General features: G+C 39.7%; 1 protein-coding gene across 29 annotated transcripts in view; it reads right to left on the bottom strand.

Moving 5' to 3' along the window:
- Positions 1-24085, bottom strand: part of GTDC1 (glycosyltransferase like domain containing 1) — a 192837-nt gene that overhangs the window by 154792 nt on the left and 13960 nt on the right. For 17 of the 29 annotated variants that reach the window (XR_012588293.1, XR_012588294.1, XM_074594473.1 and 14 more), the window contains one exon: positions 11869-12057. The exons of 6 other annotated variants lie outside the window; for them this stretch is intronic. The gene's annotated coding sequence lies outside the window, so the exon portion shown is untranslated. Of the gene's footprint in view, positions 1-11868; positions 12058-18171; positions 18377-18673; positions 19412-24085 lie in introns of all 29 variants that reach the window. 6 more of the 29 variants (XM_074594474.1, XM_074594483.1, XM_074594461.1 and 3 more) reach the window with 2 other exon arrangements.

A 24085-nucleotide genomic window follows, 5' to 3' on the forward strand; every position in this document is an offset into this window, starting at 1 on the left:
TGTTTAAGTGTTCAGAAAATAAGTAGTTATATTTGAAACCGGGAATTAAGCCCCCCCAAAAAATTAAGACGTGAATTCTGTATGTTTGTTTAGAGCACAAGAGTAACTTCCTCCCACCTAAAGAACCAGCCACTAGAAACAGGTAAGTAGCAGAGGAAAGTCCAGCATGGAAAGGAAAGCTCCTGCCCACACACTCATCTGAGAAATATTTAAGGTGAAATTAACTCTTCTGGCACTAATGGGTCACACTTAAAACTTTAAAATAAACTACTAGAGGAGGAGATCGACTGAAAAACTGTGATGGAGGCTATCAACACATGATACAATATCTCCTGTGATCTAAAAAAAAAAAAAAATCCTTATCTGCTACACAGCAGAGCATTAGCTAGTGGGGGAGACTAACAACTCATTTCTTTCTGAAGACATTCCTCCAGTGAGCTCTCTCAGGACCGAGCCCAAGTGAAATATCGTCTATTCTTCTTATCTTGACCGCAGGCACCGAAAACCAGGTGTAACACACACGACGAATTTCCACGTTCAAAACATGATGCAGCTTTACATTGCCTACCTACACGCAACCACCAGCACTGTCCCACGTAAGGCACGGTGCGATGTAATCTCCTAAACGGTGCCATGACAACTAATGTAATTACACCGAAATAGTATTAGCTATATTTATATTGGGGATAGTCTTACCACAGTTCTTAAAGACCTGTTCTGCTGCTCAGGAATTAACCGTATCTCCTCGGCCCTGTAACAGCGTAATTAGTCATTTTGACATTTTGCCTTCCGTGATGACTAACAAACTCCTCCCACTCTTATAATTCAGCAGAGATAGCTCGGATTTAAATTATATGGTTCAGGTAATATATACTCACATGATCTCATTTTTTCCTAATATCTTCTTTTAATTCCCTGAAACGAACTAAAAGAATTGTGAAGTGTTTCCTCCCACCCCCAAGTGGAAATTTGGGGTGTTTTGCTAAGCACAAATCAAACCTGATAACTCAAGGAGCTTCCATAGGAAGATTTCACGTTAACATCTTCCGGTTAAAAAAGAAAATCAATTTTTACTCCTTTTCCCCCAAAATTCAACTAATACAAGGTCAACCTCCAGCTCACAAATCAGCGAGCCTTTGGCATTGAGAGGCTCTCCACAGAGACATTTTTTGCCATATTTTCAAACAGTTTTGTCATATTTACAGGCACATGCAATGAAACGCCAAGATTTCGGTGATAACAACATGGTTAGACTGTCAGGAGTCTACACGCACGTGCTCTAAAACATACATGGTACAAATTAATCAAAAATACATCCATACCATCTAAGCTTGCAATTATTTAAATGTATTTAAATTATTAATTAAATTATTTTATTTAAAATGTTATTGACATCACATAGTTCTTACAACTGGGGGTTTAGGAAACACAGCAGCAGCACCCACCCTACCGGGGATGCTGAAGAAAAGTCGATTCTAGTCAAATATTTTCTTTTGACTGAAGTGCAAAACGCATGATCTGAATGTGTATGAACTAATTAGCAAAGCCGGTACCCGCAAGCTGTGGGTAACTTCTCACTCTGCAGGCCACCTACCAGCAGATATTTCACTACTTTTAGCGACCATCATCCCACAAGAGCGACAGAAACAACTGAATCGCATTCATCCCACAAAATACGAAGATATTCTCAGAGATGTTCTTACACTGTTTATTATTAATGCTGAAGTGGAAGTTAGCACTTAAAATATTTTGAAGAACTACCCTTACTTTTGTTTAAATCACTGGAGGTATGATTATGGCATGCAAATCCCTTTGGACTAAACGCCCTCATTAAAACATCTTATAGGTACATTAAAAATGGAACGGGCATAAACAACCCCAGCAGCTCGGAGCTTGAGCTGGTATCGCAGTCATCTTTGCAATTCATAAACGTCAACACTTGGGATGGTTTGCATGGGAATACAAGCAACTAATTATTATCTTTTGCTTAAGGGCACGTACGGTGTGCTCTGCAGGTATCGCCGCTGCTTTTTGCCTAATGTATTGCCTCTTGAAGTCTTTCGATATAACAACTTGCTGATACACTCTAAAGCATTTCTGGTGTTGCCAAACTGCTTTATATTCCCAGAAAACACACTGCAACTTCTGAAAGATGTCGCTAGGAAAGCGGCAGCAGTTACAAAACTGTATGTGACTTGGAAATAGTAATTTCATGTTGTTCACTAAGAGACAAATTAACTTGTTACTTTGCACAGAGGCAGTTTTTTGACAAAAATATTGATGCTTTATAAAATAAAAAATGTGCAAGTCATTATGTTTTTATGGAAACGACTTGATTTCGCAGTATGAGTGGAACTTCTACCTTAACGACAGATTTAAAAATAAGATTAACTTACAATTTATCAGCTATGTCTTTCTGCATTGATGTCATTAAGAAAGCAGATCTGTTGGGGCAGCGTGGGTGAATGTTGGAGGACACAAAGCTGCCTGGTATTTTCCCTAAAAAAAATTTCCTAGTACTAAAGTGCACAGAATACATTGCAGTTAAAAATATAGTAGTAAAAAGTTCTATTGGCTCTTTGATGATAAATAGCTTTTCTCTGATGTATGACTAAAAACTTGAAACAAAGTACTGAATCCGGATTACTTCTGCCAACAGTCAAACCTACAAAGAAAAGGCAGAAAGTACTACATGATAATTTAAGGGAGCCAAGGGCTTCTCTGAATTATGCTCCCCAAGAACTGATCCTGTGGCCGAAGTATAACACGCCTCCATCGAATCTCCTTGTGCCACCTTCGTCTCACGGATGCTTTTGTGTTATTCTTCTACAGCTGAAAAATCCCTAGATGCCAGAAGTCGATTTAAAGTGAATTTTATATTGATGAACAGCCTAAAGATGACCTAAACTGGGCTGAGAGTCTGAGCCAACAGTAACTTATGGCTCCTTCAACCCTAAACATTGAACAACAAGAGGTTCGAAAACCTTTAGAAAAATGACAATTAAAACCTGCAAAAACATGCTGCCATGGCAAAAGACTACTAGAAATAAAGGTTACCATTAGCCTGTTACTCAGAGACTGCAGAGTGAATTTTAAAGTAGGTAAAGCATAATTACTCAACCTAGAAGACACTTAAGGTCAAGTACCCAACGATGACAGAGGAAAAAAGTCAAACAGCCTTGAAGCAAGAGAGCAAAAATTGCCCCTACAACACGACTGGGGAGAGAACACCATCCACCAGCACAACCAGAGCAGTTCTACGTACTGGCCTCCAAATTCTTTCATCCCCATTTTTGACTAGCTGATACCAAGTTTTGAGGTGCATTAGCCATCAACGTTGGAGAATCTCGGTCCTGACTCTGGTTCACAGACTGCTGACGCGGCATCTTTTCACTAAATTCAGCAATTCCAAAAAGATATTAAGAATCCCGTTTGCAACCCTGTTAAAATGATGAAGGTTGCATTTAGGGTTTAGTGACACTCTGGGCAATACTCTGGGTTCTTACCATTTTACTTCGAAGCAGAATTTGGCCCGCTAAGCCTCACTCAGTATTTTCCACCCTGAATTGTAAACATTACTTTCATTTCTTCATGTAAGCGATTGGTATGATTGGTAAGGAGTAGTTTCGCTATTACAAATAATGAGGCAGCACAAATTCTAGAAAATGGAAACTTCCTGAGCAAAACTAACAGCCTCTTCAAACACTATTCGTAATGTTTTGTTATTAACTATTTCCTCACTAAATGACTTTTTTTAATTTAGATTCACAGATAGGCAAGGCTGCTAAATCAAACAGCAATTCAAAGACTGAAAACATTTTACACATGGTTTACAGCTAATGAATTCTGAAAGTTGAAAGAAAACATTGCAAAGAAGTTAGTCAAAAACAGTAGCGAGATTCTGCAAATAGATTCAACTCTTCAAAAGAAAAATCAGTCACCGCATGCAGCTTTAAAGCCCGTCTTTCAAGTTAGGACTAAACTAAACCTTTATTTAGCAAAATGACACTAAATAAAAAACAGTACTAAAAGATGCAAGTGTAAAAACAATACCAACCATCCCCAAAATGCCCTTTTTTTTTGGTACAAGAAGCTCTACAGGTTCCAACAGCACTGCTTGCACGAGTGGGTTGGGGGCCGTACTCATTTAAGTTGCGTTTCCATCACTTGGCTATATGTGCTCATAGGAGATAAGTAGAGCAAGCCCATCTTTGTGATGGGGAACTCTTTGTCAATGACAGCGATAGCAGGCAGAGGACTGGCTCACATTTAACTTACCATCAGTCAACATGCATAAAGTTACGCACAAGACTAAGCCAAAACACTGTTGCTCGGTACGTGGTGCAATAAGGCTTTCATATGAAGTTCTTTGATGCCTTAATGAATTTTCTTCTGTTTGTTCCATGATGTAACATGAAGTCTAGAAACAACGCATCCTCTTAATTCACAAACTGATAATAATTGATACGCTACTCCATGGAGATGCGTAGCTGTTTACAATCATTGCAGAAACCCAACCATTAGGATTTGCCCCCACTCCTAAAATGTCTTAAGGCTTCAGATTTCTCCCAAAATATCAAAGACCTAATAATGTAGGCTCTTGCAAGGAACCCAAAATGGATGTCTCAATTGAAAGTGAAGCACAGTTGAACACAAATTAATAAAAGTAGCGTGTATCATTAAAACTTACTGGCAGCTAACATGTAGGGTCCCTTCAACCACCACGAGAAAGCTGTGAGCGTAGCAAGCAGCAGTATCTGAGCTGGCTTAATCTAGCTAGCAGAGATAAAACACCAAAGTCAGAAGAAAGCTTTAGCAACCAAGATAAACATTTTCCAAGAACACACGGTATGTAATTACATCGCTGCCATATGCAAATCCTGTGTCACTGCATCTGCACCGCTGCTGGTACCCAGAATACCTAGAGCGACTCGGTATAGGTATGTTTAGCATATCTTTAAAACAACACACCTTCTATTTCGTGTCTGAAGACCTATCCTTTGATTTGCCGAAACGTGAATATAAAAAAGCAGAAATCCTTACAAAGAAATGATAATAGCTAGCTGCTTTGATACCTATGGCAACATGACTAAAAACAAGCAATTCAAAGAAACAACTAATTCAGTTTAAAGTTATGAAGTTATGAGGGGTTTTTTTGTGGTCTTTAACTTATCTGCAAGGTTCTTTCATGCAATTTTTGTAAAGAAGTGTAAGTAACCATTCTGAATTGATTATTACAACTTTAGGATGAGTGACACTTGACTGAAAAAGTAAAAGGATGTCAGTCTCCTTTGTTTTCATTTTCAAAGAAGGAACACGAAAACACTTTTCTCCCTCCGTGCTCCTATTCAAAAAAGAAAATGAAAGATTGTGGTTTGGGCCCATGGTCTTGGACTCTGCTCTCCCTCCACAGTGACTAAATACATAGAAATATTTAATCTGGTAGTTAAGGTAAAACCATTCAACTGTCTGAACAACACAAGCTGAACATAAAGTCCTATTTTACTAAAATTAGTCATATTCCTGTACACAGGATGTCTGCAGGATTTGGTCCAAGTCACCTGTAGTCTATATTCTTCCAATGCATCAGAAGTTACCAAAGTACCATATGGCTCTTCTTTCCTGCAGCAATTCAAGAAACTCAAGGATGCAGGCGTTCACTCCATATTTTTTTTTTCCTTTTTCTTTCTAAAATTTATGTTTGGATCCCAGCAATTCATCTTGTGCCATAAAATGTTTATGGTTTCAACTTGTATGGAGAATCGAGCAGCCTTCAGAGATCTAAGGGCCATTCTTACTGTCAAAACTGTAAGCTTCACAATGATAACTTCATTTTCATTACAGTTTCACAAAAGATATAGAAATACATAACTCGTTTAGCTGCCAATAGCCTTACAGAATAAAAACTCACAACACCAACCAGTAAGTTTTTTGCTGACCACAGAACACACAATTAGCTTTTGTCAAATGCTTTTAGAACAGTACAGTCACTTTGGCATTTTTAAGACTATAATTAAATTGCCAAAGATTTATAACATGACACAAAATGCAGTTTTTCTGCAAAAAGAAGTTAAAAAAATTTATCTACTTCCAATACAAAAATAAAAGCATATTTTCAGTCATTATCTCCTCTTTAGGCTTCCCTCCTGGGTGCAGGGAGGGGTTTTAATTTCCATTCTAAACTGAGATGAACCAGTTGGCCCGGGAAGCTCGTTCAATGCTTCAAAGCTTTCGCACTGAAAATCCAGGTTTTGTTTCAAAACTTTTACACCCCAGGTTAGCCAGGGTCAAGAGTTGCGCACAGGCTGTGCGGGTCCACCCTCAAGAATGACACTGCTGCAGTTTTTCACCCTCATCACTTAAATAGATTATATTGATAGGTTATTCAGTGATTTGGGTAAATACATGGTACCCAGAAAGCTGCTTAGTGAATCTTTAACCTCATAAAAATCTGAGTATTTGCTGTAAGCAAGCAAGCCACCATTATAAGTTGTAGGCTTTCATTTTCAGCTGCTGCTTCATGAACAAAAGAGCAACACAAGCCTCTCCCAAATCTCAGCGACAATCTTGCTTCCTACAGCTCTGCACACCTATCTGATACAGGGTCTCTAAGCTGGTACAAGTTAAATATCCTTTAAGTGAATGAATGTGTGTGTATATGTATATATTAAAAAAAATCTATATAAAGTCCATATTTGGAATACTTTGAACCCATCATAAATTGAGACTTTTAAATTGTTTGTAACGGTGCCCTTATACACCTCTATGGCATGCTTAGAACTGCCCTGCTATACGAACCTATTATTCATGAAAAATTAAAAAACAAAGCCAACAACAACAAAAAACACCCCACAAACAACAACAAAGAAAGTCCAAAACAAGACAGAAAATGGGTATTTTAAGATTTACTTGTGCAAATGCTATTCTGGCTACACCAGGGCCCCACCAAGCATGGTGGCTCAGATGAACTGGCAGCACACGTGCAGGATGCAGCCAGTACCTATGCAGCTGCTGTTTCCTAGCAAACATCTGACTAACTACCCCTGGTTTGTCTCATTTAAAAAAAAAAAAAAGAGCAGATACTGTTACAAAGTATGCTGAAACAGTGAGTTAATGAGATTACATACTGGAAATCACCTAAAAATAATTATTAACTGTTTACCAGAATCCTGTGAAATTTCCAGTAGATAATATTCAAATTCAAGTTGTCAGGAAAAGAAAAAGAAAAAAAAACAACAGAAAAAGAACATACCAGCCTATGTATAAACATATACGAGCACACATTCGTGTTCTACGCTTGCCTTTTCTGCATGGGAAAAGCCCATGCTACACCTCTCTGAAAAAAATACAGTAAACTTCCCCCACACCTCAGCCACTTCCAGACCAAACTGCAGCATGACATTTGATACGCACGCTTTTGAGCCACACTTTGCAAACGTGTGGTGAAGTCCTTTCTAAAGATGATGTGAATTACAGGTATGCAGATGGAAGCGCTAGAAGGGGTTCTAGTTTCGGTCTGTGAAGTACCTTCACGGCAGTAACCACATGATTCAAAACTGTCTGTACCCACTGCTGCTACCATTTGCACACAGGATATCATTTTGCTTTGCACTAAGATACATTCCTCAGATTTTAAAGTGTTACATTTTCATAATTCAGAAAAAAATAAGCTTCTAGCAATAACTCCCTAAAAGAATAACAGAAGACTTTGGAATTTTTCCTGGTTTTAAATTAAGCTTTATCATTTGTAAGCCTCTGATAACTTCAAAAATTCTTACTTCATCAAAGGCTGAGAGAGCTGTGACTCTTCAGCCTGGAGAAGAGAAGGCTGAGGGGAGACCTTATTAAGGTTTACAAGTATCTAAAGGGTGGGTTTAAGGAGGATGGAGCCAGGCTCTTTTCAGTGGTTCCCAGTAACAGGACGAGGGGTAACGGGCACAAGTTGGAACACAGGAAGTTCCGATCAAATATGAGGAAAAACTTCTTTACAGCGAGGGTGGCAGAGCCCTGGAACAGGCTGCCCAGGGAGGTTGTGGAGTCCCCTTCTCTGGAGACTTTCAAGACCCGCCTGGATGCAGTGCTGAGTGATGCGCTCTGGGCAATCCTGCTTGAGCAGGGGAGTCGGACTAGATGAGGTCCCTTCCAACTCTGAAAAATTCTGCGATTCCATGATCAGCTAGGCTTTTCTTTTTGAAGAGTGGCCTTGTTAAAAAAAAAAAAAGCATTCAATTTAAAACACAGTTGCATGCTCTTTGTGAAAAGCACAAAGGACCACATAAGAAAAGCCATAGGAAGTCAGAAGGAATTGCGTTCAAACAATAAAGACACATCAGACAGAGTGCACAGATGCACACCACAACCCAGCTGCCCATCAGCACTCCAGCTTCATCCCACCGCCTTTCCAGAGGGGATGGGGCAAGCTGGACCCTCAGAAGGTGCAGTGGGAAGGGCTGGCACAGGAGAGATGTAGATGGGAGAAGGCCACAGGAGAGGACAGTCCTTGGAGGCACTCATCCTTCTAGGCCCACATAGCCAAGACCACAATTGTCACCTTGATAATTCCGCAACCCGCATGCCTTCTTGCATTTTTAGCAGCACCACGGTGCCGCAAAGGAGCCAACAGCTGAGACGCACCCTAAATATTCTTTTACACTTAGCGACAACACTTGCATATCAAAGCCTCCATGCAGAAATAACTAACATTTATGGAGCCACTTAACTGCACACTGAAGCTTGAAACGAGTTACAGATGGACAGGTTGTGCTTACCTACCCACTATACGCCTGACGCAAGTCAATGAGGAACTGGAAGTTGGTCACCTGTGAGAGTGGCACTGGTGGGCTCCGCCTAATCTCCAGTCACCCCAGTGAACACCCACCTGCCCTTGGACTTGCTGTTGCTTTGCGAGTGCGAGCAGTATTTCAGTGCAGGTCCCTCCCCTGCTCTACACCACGTGAAATTGAGCATGATGAAAGTATTTTAGAAAAAACACCCAAATAACCTGGAGCCACATTTTTCAAAAGGAGAAGCTGAAAGTTTCATGGAGTTACAATGAGACTTGGGTACCTAAATGTTTAAATAATTTCAGAAAATGGCAGTTGAGCAGACTCTTAAAAGCTTTTGAAAAACTCACCCTGTATATTATTAACATATCAATCATAGTACTGGCTTCGTAGGATCACAATTTTTACAATTTATGGTAAAAGATACACGATGTACAATACCCCTGTGAACTAACATTTCTTTCCCCCCCCAGAACATCGGGTTCACTCGCCTGGGGACTGTATCAGAGGTGAGAGAGAAGCTGCTCTTCCCACACAAGGGTGTTTCTGCCCAGCTCTGAACAGGGGCTGTGCTACTTGTCTTCTCCCACGCGTTGATACGTACCCCAAAAAGACACTATTTTAATAAAGTTTCTGTGACTTTCATCTCTGTCCAGCTCATGAGGCTACTGTGGGTCCCGCCTGGCCACGCAAGAGGCAGCCTCAGAGGCATTACAGGTTTTGAGTTACTGGCAAAACCCATTGAGAAAGTATCCTGGTGGCTGTAAGCAATTTGGGGAAGAAAGGAAGGGTCTGGAGTTTGTTGTTTACTTCTATATCTTAATTAAGTTTGCAACGTGGCAGAATTTAGAACACAGGCAAATAATTAAAACATTAATTACAAATGAAGTCATAACTTAAACATATATAGTCCTCGGCATTTGATTTCACGTGAATAACCAAAAGTCTGTTATTTCCTGTAATAAGTTATGATTCATGCCTTCGACCGCTTTCCTCAATCTTTTTCTTATTGGGCTTTGCTACCTCTCTAGCTGCCACGGAAAACAACCAAATTAGGCAAGTCCTTCCTACCTTACGTTGAGCATGACATGCTATTAATTGATGGCAGCCCAGAAAATGTTAAAATACAAAAAAAAAAAGCTATTCTAACACAATTTACTCCCTAAAGACTACTTTATAATATTCCTTTTTTATTATTATTAAATAGAATGAAGAACGATAGGGAAAAGCCCACGTCTTTACAGTAAAAAGCAGCTGAAAGCCAGCTTCTTACCAAGACACTTTCTAGAATTTAAAAATAGAAATTCCCTAAAAAACCTAGGTGCTAAGGACAGAAGTAACTACCGTAAGGAAGTGGCAGGATGAGGGAGGAAAAGAGTATCACAGGCATCAAATAAGCCAATAAAAACTTTGTTAGAACAAACGGACTGTAAAAGTTCGAACAATCTCCACACTATGGAGACCTCCAGATAATGTTATTAAGACGTACAATTACAGTGCCAGCACAGTTCTGATGTCTCACAGAGTCAAATCAACAAATCAGTTAGGACACCAGAAGAAATATGTGTCAATATAAGCAAGACAATCCGAGAAATACTTGAATTCTCTGCTGTCTCTTAAGAGCTTACACTGCAGCCCTTTCCTCATTGCAGCCCATAATATTGTCTTTTCATTACTTGACCACATATTTTAATTTAACACATCGGAGCTTAAAACCTTTAAGCTTATCGCTCTTCTGTCAAATTTAGTACAAGTTGCCTGATGAGTTCCGAAGTTATTGGAAAAGAAAGGGGAAAGAAGGAGGAACGGCGCTGCCATACACTGTGTCACGCGGGCTTGTGTCTGTCCTCGAACGGTCCAGGCTCAGAGCAGTTTTACTGCAGAGAAGCAAAGCCTTCCCAGCTGGTCTACAGGAGTTAGAGACACTGGGGGGGCCCCCAAAATACTGACCGATACGTCCACTACATGCAAAATTCACAAAAAAGCCACCAGATTTTCATTTTGTTTATAATGCACGAATAAGCGTCTTTTACATTTGAAGATACAACCAAATTTATTAATTTTCAGCTTGAGGAAAACTAGTTTTCCCTACCAAAAGCATAAAATAAAGTCTCAATTCACTGCTGAACAGTGGAATTCCATATATTTTGATTGTTTGGGAGAAGAGGTTGGGTAGTAAATGGGGAATATGTATCTGAACGGCCAAACGTTTTTGGTCGTCTCTTACTATTTCGCTGTAGGGCCGACCCGTCTCTCAGGCCTGGCGCTCGGGTACAGCCATAGGAAGCCAGTCTACTTGAATTACACGTACAACACAATTGTTAACAGACATACCTCATTCATGATCTTAACATTTCCCACCTCTGCTGCAACCACATGAATCCAGGTTTTGATTAAATAGGAGAAAAAGAGAAGTCAGCAAGCATGGTGCTAATCTTGCCTTGAAGGAAAAATTCCTTTGATTCCCAAAACCTGTAACCTTGTCAGACTTACCATACACAGGAAGCATGGCGTGAACTCTGCCATCATTTCAGGGGCAAGCACAGTAAAAATCATTAGTAGACATCTACTAAACACCAAGAACCCTTCTACTCATCAAGCTGGGCAGAAAAAGTAAGTCTCCTTTTCTTTACGGGGCCAATTAGTGCCACCACACAACCAAGACAGATGAAGAAAGGTAGTCCCCAGATTGCACACACTGAAGTCATTATTGTAGGCCCTGCTGTCTGCTCAAACAAGCAACACACGGAGAGACAAGAAAAGTTGTTTAACTTGATCCATTAATTATCTTCTGAAAGGTAACACCTTGTCAAACAATTAAAAGTACCATCCCACAAAGCATAGGATGAATATGAACTAATGAATTTGCTCTGGAATTGATGATACCCTGCATGGACAGAGTGACCCATAAGGAGAGACAACATATTGCAAGAGCAGGGAGTCCTGGACCCTGACTCTACATTGAATTATTGGCCACGAGCCACTTAACTCCTTTGTCTTGTGTTTTCTGCCTGTCAAACAGGGAACTACACACTTTCCCTTTTTCATTTAAGAAGCACATCATATTTATCAGAAGTACTACTACCTGCATCCAAAACTGGGAGCAGTAAAACACCAGGCTGTGCTGCTTTAGATGTCTTCAACAAAGCAGTCTGGGAATCTTGTCTGTGGATCTCAGTGGTGAGCTGTACTTTTTCCCATCCGTTCTATCTGCTTCAGTCCAACGGACAGACGATAAAGTGCAATTTTCCCAATTGTAATAGCACTCTTAAATCTGAATAGAGTTGGGGGGAGAAAAGAAAAAAAGGATATGAGCTCATCTGGTCTAACGTCCCAACCATTTAAGCTAAGAAGCTTCATCAAAATACCACCCAATATGACACCACCCACATATTTATCCCATATACTTTCCTTAGTCTAGTAATGTCTGCAAAAAAAGACAACACTTGATCTAAAGATCAAAAGACAGGAGAGTCCACAATCACCTATTCCTATTGATCATCAAGAGTAGGTAGGTTCATTTACTTCTCACTTGATCAAACCCTACAGTGGTGGAGCCAGGTGAGCCTTGCCTCCTCTCCAAGACCCTACCAACCCGACCTGCCATTAAAGGTCCTCTCTACAGTAGATGGCCACTATTATCATCCCAAGCATGTCAAGGAAAACACCTCACCCCACCAGAATTCAAGACAATAAATGGCAGTCTTGCAGTACCCTGTAAGTTAAAATCAAGATTTTACATGTTTGTCTACTTCGCAGTCCCTTGTTTATGCACGAACTGCACTAGCCCTTTTGCCGTGGCATTATAATCACCACAGCTAATCATACCTCCAACCCCTCCCCCCAGGTCACAGAATCAGGATGGATGAGGCTGGACGGGACCTCCAGAGATTGACTAGACCAAACCCTCTGCCCAAACTAGGGTCAACCACACCAGGTTCCCCGAGACCATTGCTCAGTTCAGACCATCTCCACAGACAGAGACTCCACAGCCTCTCTGGGCAACTTTTTCCAGTGTTTGACCACTCACAGTGAAAAACTTCTTCCTGCGTTTAAACGGGATTTCCTGTATTTCAGTTTGTGCCCTGAGCCTTCTCATCTGGAGGCTAAACTGTCCCAGCTCTCCCTGTCTCTGCTCGTGTCACGCCCACATTCTCAAAACGGGGGTTCCCAACTGAAGTTTTCTTTACTGACTACAGTTTTACTCTATTTTGATGACTGAGCTACATGACTGACTGGGGATATATTTCTCCACTATTCTTTGCACCATATGAAAAATACAGCAGCAAACTTAAATCACCAAGAAAACTGCTGATGAAGTGTAACTGGGCCATGAGTACATGGGAGACCCACTAAACGTAGGTCTTTCTCATCCCATTAGAAGTTACACTTTAAGCAACAGGACATTTTTAATCTTTTCTGTGTCTCAGCTATATAATCCAAGTTTTTATATCAAAATATTGCGTCGCAATGATTTCATGCCTTAGTTTTATATAGCAATATAGGCCAGACACACAATCCTATTAAAAAAACACATCAGCTTTGTCTCATAAAGCCTTCTATCACAAAACCATAGTGACCAGCATTAATTATATTTTTTTTTTTAGCTTTTAAGCCTTCACTGACGGAAGTCCAAGTTAACCTTTCCTTTTTTTTGTCCTGGGCTAAATCCACTGCAACATCCTTTTTGCCCTTTTAAATACAGAAACTTTTTGGAAGTCTTCCAGTACTTTGAAATAAACACATTTACAAGATATGCAACAATTAACATGAGTGGTTCTGGAGGCTCTTAAGACAGTTTTCTAAAGTCCCTGTGATGTGATGTCCAGATCTGTTTATATAAATTTTTATATTTAATGGTTAATTTCAGAAATCACTCCTTTACCATCTTTAGCAAAGTGGGTGTGAGCTTTCTACTCCAAACAAAAAATGATATGGGAAAGGAGAAAACGCTATAATAAAGTGTGCAAAATGCAAAATTACATTAAAAAGGCAAAACAAAAATACATTAAAACAGTACAAGTTTATCCTTAATGATGTCTAAAAGAAAGAGGTGACTCTCTTTATGGGAGACACTGAAAATGACCATTTCAGCCAGCAGATGGTTGCCTTGGAGTCAGAGGACTAGCTGCATTTGATACAAAGATCAGAAGATTGTGATGTTTATGCACCTAAAAGTTGGTATTTGACCACTTCTCAGATGCACATTAGATGACGTGTTTCTACTTATTTCTCAAAATGTAAGGTTTAATGCTTTTCCACTTCAGTCTTCACAGAAGGACTTAAGATTCTCAACAGCAATGACTTCGTCAGAGAGCTTCCAATCCAAGCTCGCGAAGAGATAGGGTAGAAGTAGGATGAAAGGGTATTTTTCAAAACATAAATTCAACCTGGCAAAGTCTGAGGTCTTTTAACACTGAATACTAAGGGAACTAGTTGCAATAGCTCCTGAATCACCTGCAATTATCTTCGAAAGCTCACGGAAGTCAGAAAAGCTCCCAAAGACATGAAGTGCTAGCACAAACAAAACTCACCCCAAAAGAGAAGACAAAGGAGAAACAAGAATTACAGACAAGTAATCCTTACTTCCATACCAAGAGGTTACCAAAACAAGCCATTAAACAATCTATTTGTACACACCTAGAAGACTGGCCAGTCAACATTTGTCGGGGGGGAAGCCACATCGAACTAATCTTAATTTCTCGGTTTGACAAGAAATGCATCTTGACTTCAGTGAGGCTTTTGCGCACAAGATTTTAGAAAATAAAGAGGAGGAAATATGATCTAGGTTATACCACTAAGATGCAGGAATATCACAGGATACAAAACTGCTCCGTGACTGTAAGTACCCGCAGTTTGCTGTGAGAATGGCAGAACACTGGAAAGAGGCAGGAATCTTCCCTCAGTCCAGTAGCTTCAGTATTTTCACTGACGGCTTGCAGAGCATACTCTTGAAAATCTGAGTAGCTAACACTAAGCTCTAGAAGGTGTTGTAAGCAAATACTGGAATTTTAATGTTATCTTCAACTGAAGTGCCACTTCTGACTGAGAGCTTGAACCCTAGGAAAGATGTTTAGCAATTAAATTCCAAATTACATTCCCTACAAAGTTCATAGAATCTTACTAATTATTTTTTCATGTATATTCAAGTCAGGAATGGTTCAGACAAGTTTCATCCTACCTGAATACAAGTGAACCCTTCCAGATCAATCTTCTACAAGCGTAGTATGGATCTACACTGAAACAATGGAAGCAGAACGGGGAAAAAAAAATGGATGAAAAGATGCTTCCACAGCAGTGAAGCAGCACAGAGGTCCCAGCACTGCAGAGGCACATCTGCCCAGATGACCCATCCTCACAGACCTCCTGCTAATCTTCGCCAGTTCTGTCCCCCGGGCTCTGGTTTTCCTCCCTGTGCTGAACCTCAATCCAGAACAAAAGAATTCAGAAGTAATTTTGAGTAAAGTCAAGGTAACTGGCCTAATTTCTGCAGAGACATTGCTCAGCCCAGTGTTTTTAACAACACAAGCATTTTAAAAAGTTATCAGGGAAGTAGTCATACAGTACTTTTCTCTAATAGTTTGTATATACGATGGCTCTTCAGTAGCCAATTAGTACAAAGCAGAAACATTAAACCTCCAAAACTTTTATCATTTTTTACAACATGTAGAAATTTATTTTTTTTTACTACTTCATGACTTTTAAAAGTACAACTAAACAGAGCACTAGTACAATCTTCTAGTTATATTTTTGCTAGGTTTTAATGACAAAACGTTTAAGTTATGAACTCTACTTGAAGATTACTAATTACAATGTGTTCCATTTGGGGAACAAGAGTTCAATATCCTAGCATCAATTAACCAACATGCACTCTCCTAGTTTAAGATTAAAAACTAAAATGCAGCCAAAAAGTTTCTTCCTCCTATCTGTCAGATCACAAAAGCACCCAATACAACAGGATAAGGTTGCCAGAAAAAAAACTAAGACTTTCAAAAGGATATTATTTTGTATATGTGGCTTAGCTCTGGCTGAACCAGAAATGACATCCAAGCTTAGGATAGTAAGCCTTTTTGCCAATGAATTTCTTGTAAAGTCAACAATTATAATTTATTCTGATCCTTTGTGTCACCATATTAGTAGTTATTTTTCAGCAATCCCAGAGCAGCAACAAATAATGCCATAGAAGAGGACTGATATAATTACAGGCTGAAAAAGATAGGCCAGCACCCTTACACTCGAAACTACCCTCTGTGGCTCCTTCATACCCCATATGTTGCTAATAAAACTGTTTGAATCATACCTATGAGACAGTTTTACTGATATTGTATCAGGTCCCTAGGTTCTTTGTATGAGATACGATGTCACCAGCACTATAACTATGCAAATTTTGTGATACAGGATCCCACTGGACACAATATTACATACGTAATTCGCAGTATGAAACCGCGCATTAACAATAATTCTAGTGTTATATAAATGAAACCACTATGTTTATTGAAAAGCTCGCCACACTACAATGAAATCAAATTTAAAAAGCAATAAAGAGCAACTGACATGCTCATAGTAAAGATGGCAACATTGGTATTTTTCCCCAAACGATGTAAATTCTGCTTTGTGTTCACTTGACAATGCTTTACAGAAACTTTTAGCACCAACACTAAATAAATGCCACTCCCTCCCCCCACAATATTAATGACTTAAAATAGGAACCTTCTGAGTCCCATTTTTAGCAAAAAACATGTGATTTTCAGCAAGAATCTGAACTGCATTCACATGAAAGCGTGATTCTCGGTTTCTACTACTAATAGAAGAATAAATGATAAATGAAAATGATAAAGACTAAGAACTGCAGCAGTAAAAACCCAACAGCTTGGGGATATCAACCCACATTGCACTGAAGCACCTCAGAAGTATCATCTTCTGGTCAGAAAACACCTGCCCTCTAATTCTGCATCTGACTTCAAGTATCTGTATGACCTCAGGCAAACGGTGCTTCTTCCCAGCTCCCATCACGTGCAGCAACGTCTCTTATTGTTTCCTACATTAGAATGTGGTCAGTGCCTTATCTATATACCTGCAAAGAAAGATCTTTAAAATCAGTTTCAAGAGGAGATGGCAGAGGTGCAATCGGAAATCTGACGGTACCAACACCCTGAAACACATTCCCCTTTTCTGTGTTTCCAGTGATTTCTTCCCTCTGCTTGTCATTTATTGGTTTGCTGCAGGTGGGGCGTCGTGGGGCTTGTAAGAAGTCTATTTTTAACAGAAATCTGAAAAAAGGTTAACAGGCTAGCATGATAAAAGTGAGTATAGTAAAGAGCCAGACTTAGGAGACAGAAGTACACTATTTCACCAAGGTGCTGTGAGAATTAATAAACCAGATAATTTTGTAAAATTGTACAGTAAATTTGTATAGTAAATTCTCAATACATAGAGGAAAAAAACCCCACAGCTCAGTCTTCCCACTTATAATACCTTTGACTACAGACAGAATATATAAGTGACACACACCACAACTAGCTAAGAAGTCTCACACTGAGAAGCACTGATGTTAACCGAACGACGCAAGCTTTTACTCGATGGAAGAAAAACAGAGTTGTGATCAGGCCCTCAGTAAGGAAGATGATGAATCGATTCTTTCCTATAATTTGTGTGATTCCACTACAGAGTAGCTTAAGCTCTTAAGTTCTCCTTGTCACCACCCTCTCTGCAGTATGAAAACCATAGTAGTTTTATTCTCCATTTAAAAATAAATAAATAGCAGCTTAGGCAACATCTTACAAGGCAGAAAGTTCACACTCCATCCCGTGAACATTCTGCTGTCTGGTATTGCTGCTACATTTTATCATCACCCAATTCAGGGAGAATTACATACCTATTTCCAAAGTTTGAAAAAAAAAAACCACAAAACCCTCCTCCCCAAATATGGCCCAAAGCTGTTATGAAGCAACTTATTTTTAGAAAAAGCACTTATGCAGATACTTAATTTTAATTAATAGTCTCACTGACTTCAACATTTGCACAGCGAGACAACTCCACGCTTCAATTAAAGCATGCACAGAAATGGTTTGCTGATTCATAGCCAAAAGCATGACAGGAACATCATTATATAAAATGCTCATAAAATTTAAAGAAAAAAAATAACAGCAACCTCACCTTCAAATAGAGCATTAGAAACCCTGTAAAACCCACAGCTTGAGCACAACTTCCAGGTTGCTGAATTCACTGAATATATCTTAGCGCTCGCATTCCTATAATGATTTCAGAGTGGGCAACAGAACTTTGGGGAACTATCTTAACAAAGTTGAGACCACATGTCCCTCAGCTCTCCATCCTTGGCATCTACTATCTACCAAGACTGGGTTTTCAGGAGCTGGGAATTCTTTACCAGAAGAGTGGAGGCAGCAACACTTTTGCTTCTGATGACTTGCTCTCTTTTTCCATTGCTTGCGTAACAGATAAGCAGATTTCTTTCAATAAACAATTAATTACATCCGGTTGAGTTCCATCACAGATCATACTGAACATCTTCAGCAGACATTCACTTCCAGGGAGCAGTCACTCTGAGTTGCAACACTGCTACCACAATATACCTATAATAAATCCAATTTTGAAATAATGTGAAACACAGGAAACACTAGTTAAGTTTTCTTCACTATCTGTTAATATCAAACTGTACGCTTTAACTTTTAGGCAAAATCTCTAAAGGTAATCAGTAACAAATTTTCATTGAAATACTCTCTGGTCCTATTTATAAACAAAACGGTGGCACACCAACCATGGCTTGTGGCTCACTACTACCAACTGATAATTTCAGAAGTTTAAGCATTAAAAACGCCTTCAATTCCAGGACAGTCAAGCAATACTTAAAAAAGTAATCCCACACAAACCTTAAAGGTGTCAGGAAAATTACAGCAAATAGCAAAACTGAGCTGAATTATGAATTTGAAAGTAGTAGCCACTAAGAATTGAACTGCTTCAAGAAAAGCTAAAGATGAGAAGTGGGGTCCCAAATAGCCTGCTTCCTTTCTCCTTCCCCCTGAAGAACAGCGAGGTGCTGTCGATGGGGTGGGCAGGAGCCACAGGAGTTTGCTGCCAGCTGGGGTGTTCGCCTCCTCGCGATGCTCCTCTGGGCACGCATCTCAGCATGAGCCTCCAACCAGCCCCGCAACAACCATCTCCTCACAATCTACAGCATTGAGATACAGACTTTTCCACTTGCAAAACCTGCAACAGTAATATTCATCACACGAGGCTTAGCATCACAAAGCTGTGCTCCAACACGAGCAGCAGAAAGAGACCAAGTTGCCTCTTCATCACCTGAAGCAGCAGGAACAAGATAAGCCCCCATGACAGACAACTCGAGCAACAAAATGGATACAAAAGCACAGGTAGAAAATGAACATCTGAGCAGTTTTTTTACAGGCCCACTTCAGCTCCAGCCCGGCGTTAGCCCTGCCAGACTGCCATGCATTCACAAGGTAGCGTTCGCAAGCTCAAATAAAGGCAGGCCAAACCTGACTTGGCTCCGCACAGCGCCAGCTTGTGCTTTTCTCCAACCGTTTCACACCTAATTTACAGAGTACATTATCCATCCACGGAACGCCGAGATCTAACCTGAGAAGTGACTAGAATCAAAAGCAGTTAATTGATTAATGCCTAAGTGAAACGCAGAAAGCAAACACGACACACCGGAAGACTTTCTGAAAATGCATTTTTTTCTATTCTGACTCCATTAAGCAGCACAGTACTTTTGAAGGATTAATGAAAAAGCTATCAAGAAATAATACAGAAGAGGAATGCTGATTCTCGGTGAACATGCCAACGCATGATGAAGTGCAGAGACCTTTTCAGTAGTAAAGATTCAAGCCAGAATGTTCAAAGAATTACAGGGACTCATGAACTTGCCCACTTGATCCAGAAGCTGAGTTTATTTGATTTTTATGAGACAGCATTTTGATAATTCCTCCCTGAATCACAGACGCACTCTAATACTCCTCAATTAACAATACAACATAGCCATTATTCTCACAAAATTGACACTATATTTTTTCACACCAGGGCGTAGTAAAGAATAGAAAAGTCTACCTGAACATCCAGAATAGTAAACATTTACCTTAAAATTAATACCTACTCACTTAAAAGAGAATCAGTCAATGAGTGGATGTATACATACAAGGATTATTTCCACAAACTTTACTTGTTAAGCAGGACACAATGTTTCATTTACAAACTGTTATTTTCTAATCAGGAAATGAAGACAAGTCCAGGAAGAGCAGGAGTAAATAAGTTTCTAAACAAACAACTTATATAGACCCTTTTTAACAGCACAAAACAGGACAAAACATTCCTTAAAGTTGTATTTACAAGCCAACACTGACCTCGGGCACCACATTCAGTATGTATGAGATAACCTACATGGATACTGACCTTAATAATACTACAGGGGCAAATTTTGCACAAGGAAGACATGCTCTTGAACAAATGTTTTCCAATGTATTAGGCATGCAGAAGCTTTTTTCTGCATCAAGAACCGCACGTCACATTCCTTAAACTGCTTCTTTTCTTGACCAAATACGCTGTGGACAACCTACGGAGGATGCCCCTCAGTGTTCCTCTTTGAGGTTCTCATCTACAGTTTCCACTAACAATGAAAATAGGTGGATTTTCTCCCCTTAAAAAAAATCACCGTCACATTTAGGATCAGCTTTCCTAAGCTCATGTGCTAAAAAATACCCTAAGTGATTAGAGACTTTCAACACTAACAGAAGCTCTGATAGATATTTTTATTGCCTTTAAATCAAGCGCAGATCCAGAGCCCACAGCAATGTAAACGCCGGGAGAGCAGAGGACGACAAGCAGCAGGAATGGCTGTATATAAGGTGCACAGGAATCCGATAACAAAACTAGTGACTGGTCTGATTTAAAAGACAAGTGGAAAGAAAAAAACCAGTAACTCCACACTGACAAGGCGTTCCTAGAACTACTTATGCATACAAGACTGGTAAAATGAAATGAGATATATTTGAGGGTTTATCCCAAAATCAGTCCTTCAGGTGGGGTACTTCACTCGTGACCCTGACAGACCTACAGCCCCTCGCACAAGGGCAGGGAACACTACTGTCATGATCCCATCCCACCAGACAGCAACCGCACACACAAATGTACACTCATATCGTCCCACAGTCCACACCTCCTCTCCACGTACTCTCAGATCTTTCACCCATTAAGAGGCTGTAACAGGCAAAGAGCTGACTTGCAAAAATACACAATGTTTTCAACCTCTTCCCACTACTTCACATTTTCTGCAGCAGCTCTACTAAGTCCTTGACCATACCTCAAATATCTGGTTTCTCTACATCTTTCAGTTCTGAAAAGTGATCCCTGCCCACCCGACCAAAAACGGTCCTTCAATGGATCTTAAAGTTATTTGGAATGCTTAAAGACAATGCCTCAGTCTCTTGTTTGGATGCTATAAAATGTTCTTGAGAAGTTTTTTGGTAAAGTCTTGTTAGCAGAGGCAAGAAGCTCAAACAGCATTCAACTTTTAAAACAACTGTCAACAGGCCAAAGTCCTAGCCTCGCATCCCAAGACCTGAACTATACACCATCTCCCGGAGCATAATGAGATTAACCAAATCTTGAGGACCGGACACATTTAATTCTTTGTGCACCACAGACTACAGAACAATTAAGAGTCTGGAAACAGAAAACTGGCTTAAGCTGAAGTTACACATTGGGTGGGAAGAATGTCTTTGCCCACAGGAAAGCATGTAAATATCTATCGTAACATATTTTAAATACATTTATATTGGATTAAAAACAGAATTTTAAATAGACTCTGATTGCCATAAAAAGCATACTTTCTATCTGGGTAACTCCCCACGTGTAAAAAAGCCCCACAGATTCCCCACACAGAATGTGTGTGCTTCAAGTTGTAGAGCTTTAGGCCGCTACAATATACTAAATAAAACTCATAATATAATGTTCTAATATTGTCTTTATAGTTAAAAACAATACTGGCAAATGTGTACCAGGTTACACACGCTAAGCAGTTCAAGTGATAATCACAATGATGAATGTGTAATCTAATGCCCATTCACTTTGATTTATATGAATCACCATACGAAAGTCTCGCAGATCCATTTTAAGTCAATAGGAAGGATCACATTTTTCTTGGCCTGAATCAGTGTTCCGTCTAAACTTAGGCATTTCATATTTATTTTTTTTTTGTGTGTTAAACAGAATCAGTCTTCGCACATAGTTAAAGATGCCTGGGGCTGCACAGTCCTTTGCAATCTCAGCAACTGGCCCTATCATTCCCTGTGATAGTCTTGCTGAAAAAAATAAGATCAACCAAATCTTCCCCTGCCCTTCCAGCTGCGGGAGAAACAGATCAGCCTATTCTTTACTTCAGAAGGAAAGGCCCTGCAAAGGTCAACCTTTCATATGAAATACAGATCATTAACACTGAATACAGAACTACTTAGATTCTTGCTTTTTGTTTGTATAACTGGGATTCTATTGTATCTATTTCAGAATGCTCTATACTTTGTTTTTCATATATATATACACACACACATACACGCCAATGTCTTGTCTTTAAAACTCATTTATAATGGAAGGCTTGCTCACTGAATCAGAAAGAAGCCACCCAATGTCTCAGTCATTGCTCTTATTCTCAGAGTATCATGCTCATGAACAAACTGCAATTCATCAAACAAGCTTCGCTGTAGCCCGCCTTGAATGCAAAAAAAACCCAAAACAGTAAACCACACAGTATGGATGGGAAAACGTAGGTGCGGAGTGCCAGCTGCCTAACTTGTGTTATTTATTTTTACCACAAGCCACAGTTATGCTAGCTGTCCCATGGAGAGAGACAGTCTTCTCCTCAAGACTGTTAATTCTCTTCTGGAATATGAAATCTAAACCAAAAACCTCATACTGCAGCATCTAAGCCTATGCAGTTTCCATGCAATGCTTGAAAAATGTGTTTAATCCAGGGTTTGGTCCACATCGAACCAGGCGACAGTCTGACACATCACCCTTACTTCAAATCTACCTTACACACAGAAAAGGACTGATTAGTTATGTCAGCCCCCATTACAAGATAGCAATACTGACAGATAGAAAAGATACATTATTTGTGGGAAGGAGAAGAGGTGTGGGTTGCAATCGTCTTGTATCAGACCAGTCAAGTCACATTATGCTACCTGATGCCACATCGCCAGGCGTTGTAAAAGCAAGCCTGTCTCAGGCTTGTAAATCCCTTAGTCTACAGAAGGCCCTGCAAATAAAATTAAATTAAATTTAAAAAAGACTACAAAAGCCAACAGGCTTTAAAAGTTTACATCGAGCTTCCAAAAGTCAACAAAGCGTAGCATTTTTACTTAAATTCCTGAATGACACAAAGATATTTTTTTTCTCCCAATCAAAACCCATTTCAGTAAAATTTGCGGCAAACAGATCAATGTTTTGTTTTTACATTTTGAGACTGTGTTAAGAATAAAATTGCTTCCTTTGAATAAGACTCGCAAAATATAGGAGAATATGTGGAGTTTACACAGAAAAAGATTCAGGATTAAGGGACAGAAGCATCACAGTACTATTAAGAAGTACAGACAAAAAAAAATTTGCCAAGCAAATACAGGAAACTTCCAGAGTTTGTAAAGCATGTTAACATGGAAATAAGCATCCTCATATTTTGTCAGGACGAAGATATCACTGAATCAAAGCTTGACTTCCCTGGCTCCCTTGATCGTTAAGTGATGAAAACGGAAGTTATGAAAAACTGTAATCAAGTTTTATAAGAGTGAACGTGGGAAAGCGGTTATTCGTGTATTAAAATCCTGGGGGAGAGACGGTGGGATCGAAGGCTCACACTAAGAAGCTGAAAATATAAAAAATTTTCACCCTCTGACCTTATATGCGATGCAACGCTTGGAAACAAGGGACACAGCTACAGCCAGGAGGGCGAGAACAAAACCATATTATCTGTAGGCAGCCATAGTTGACGACCACTACTACTCCAAGTTCTACCTTACAATCTTGTGAGAACAAGTCATGGAGGGTGTTTTCTATCCACATCTCTTAAATGACTGGGATTTAAGGACCCAGTCACACTTCTGATCTCAGGGACTACCAGCTAAGGCCTGAAACCTCATAAAACATTTATGCCTCTTATTCCATACTACAGAGACACAACAAAAGGACCTCATCAGAAGTAGGGTCCTCCTCCTTGACAACACAGTACACTACTGTGTGTCAAAACAACGTCATTGAGACTCAACCTCCCACACATC

This window comes from Larus michahellis, chromosome 7 (genome assembly GCF_964199755.1).
Source record: "Larus michahellis chromosome 7, bLarMic1.1, whole genome shotgun sequence".
Lineage (NCBI taxonomy): Eukaryota > Metazoa > Chordata > Aves > Charadriiformes > Laridae > Larus > Larus michahellis.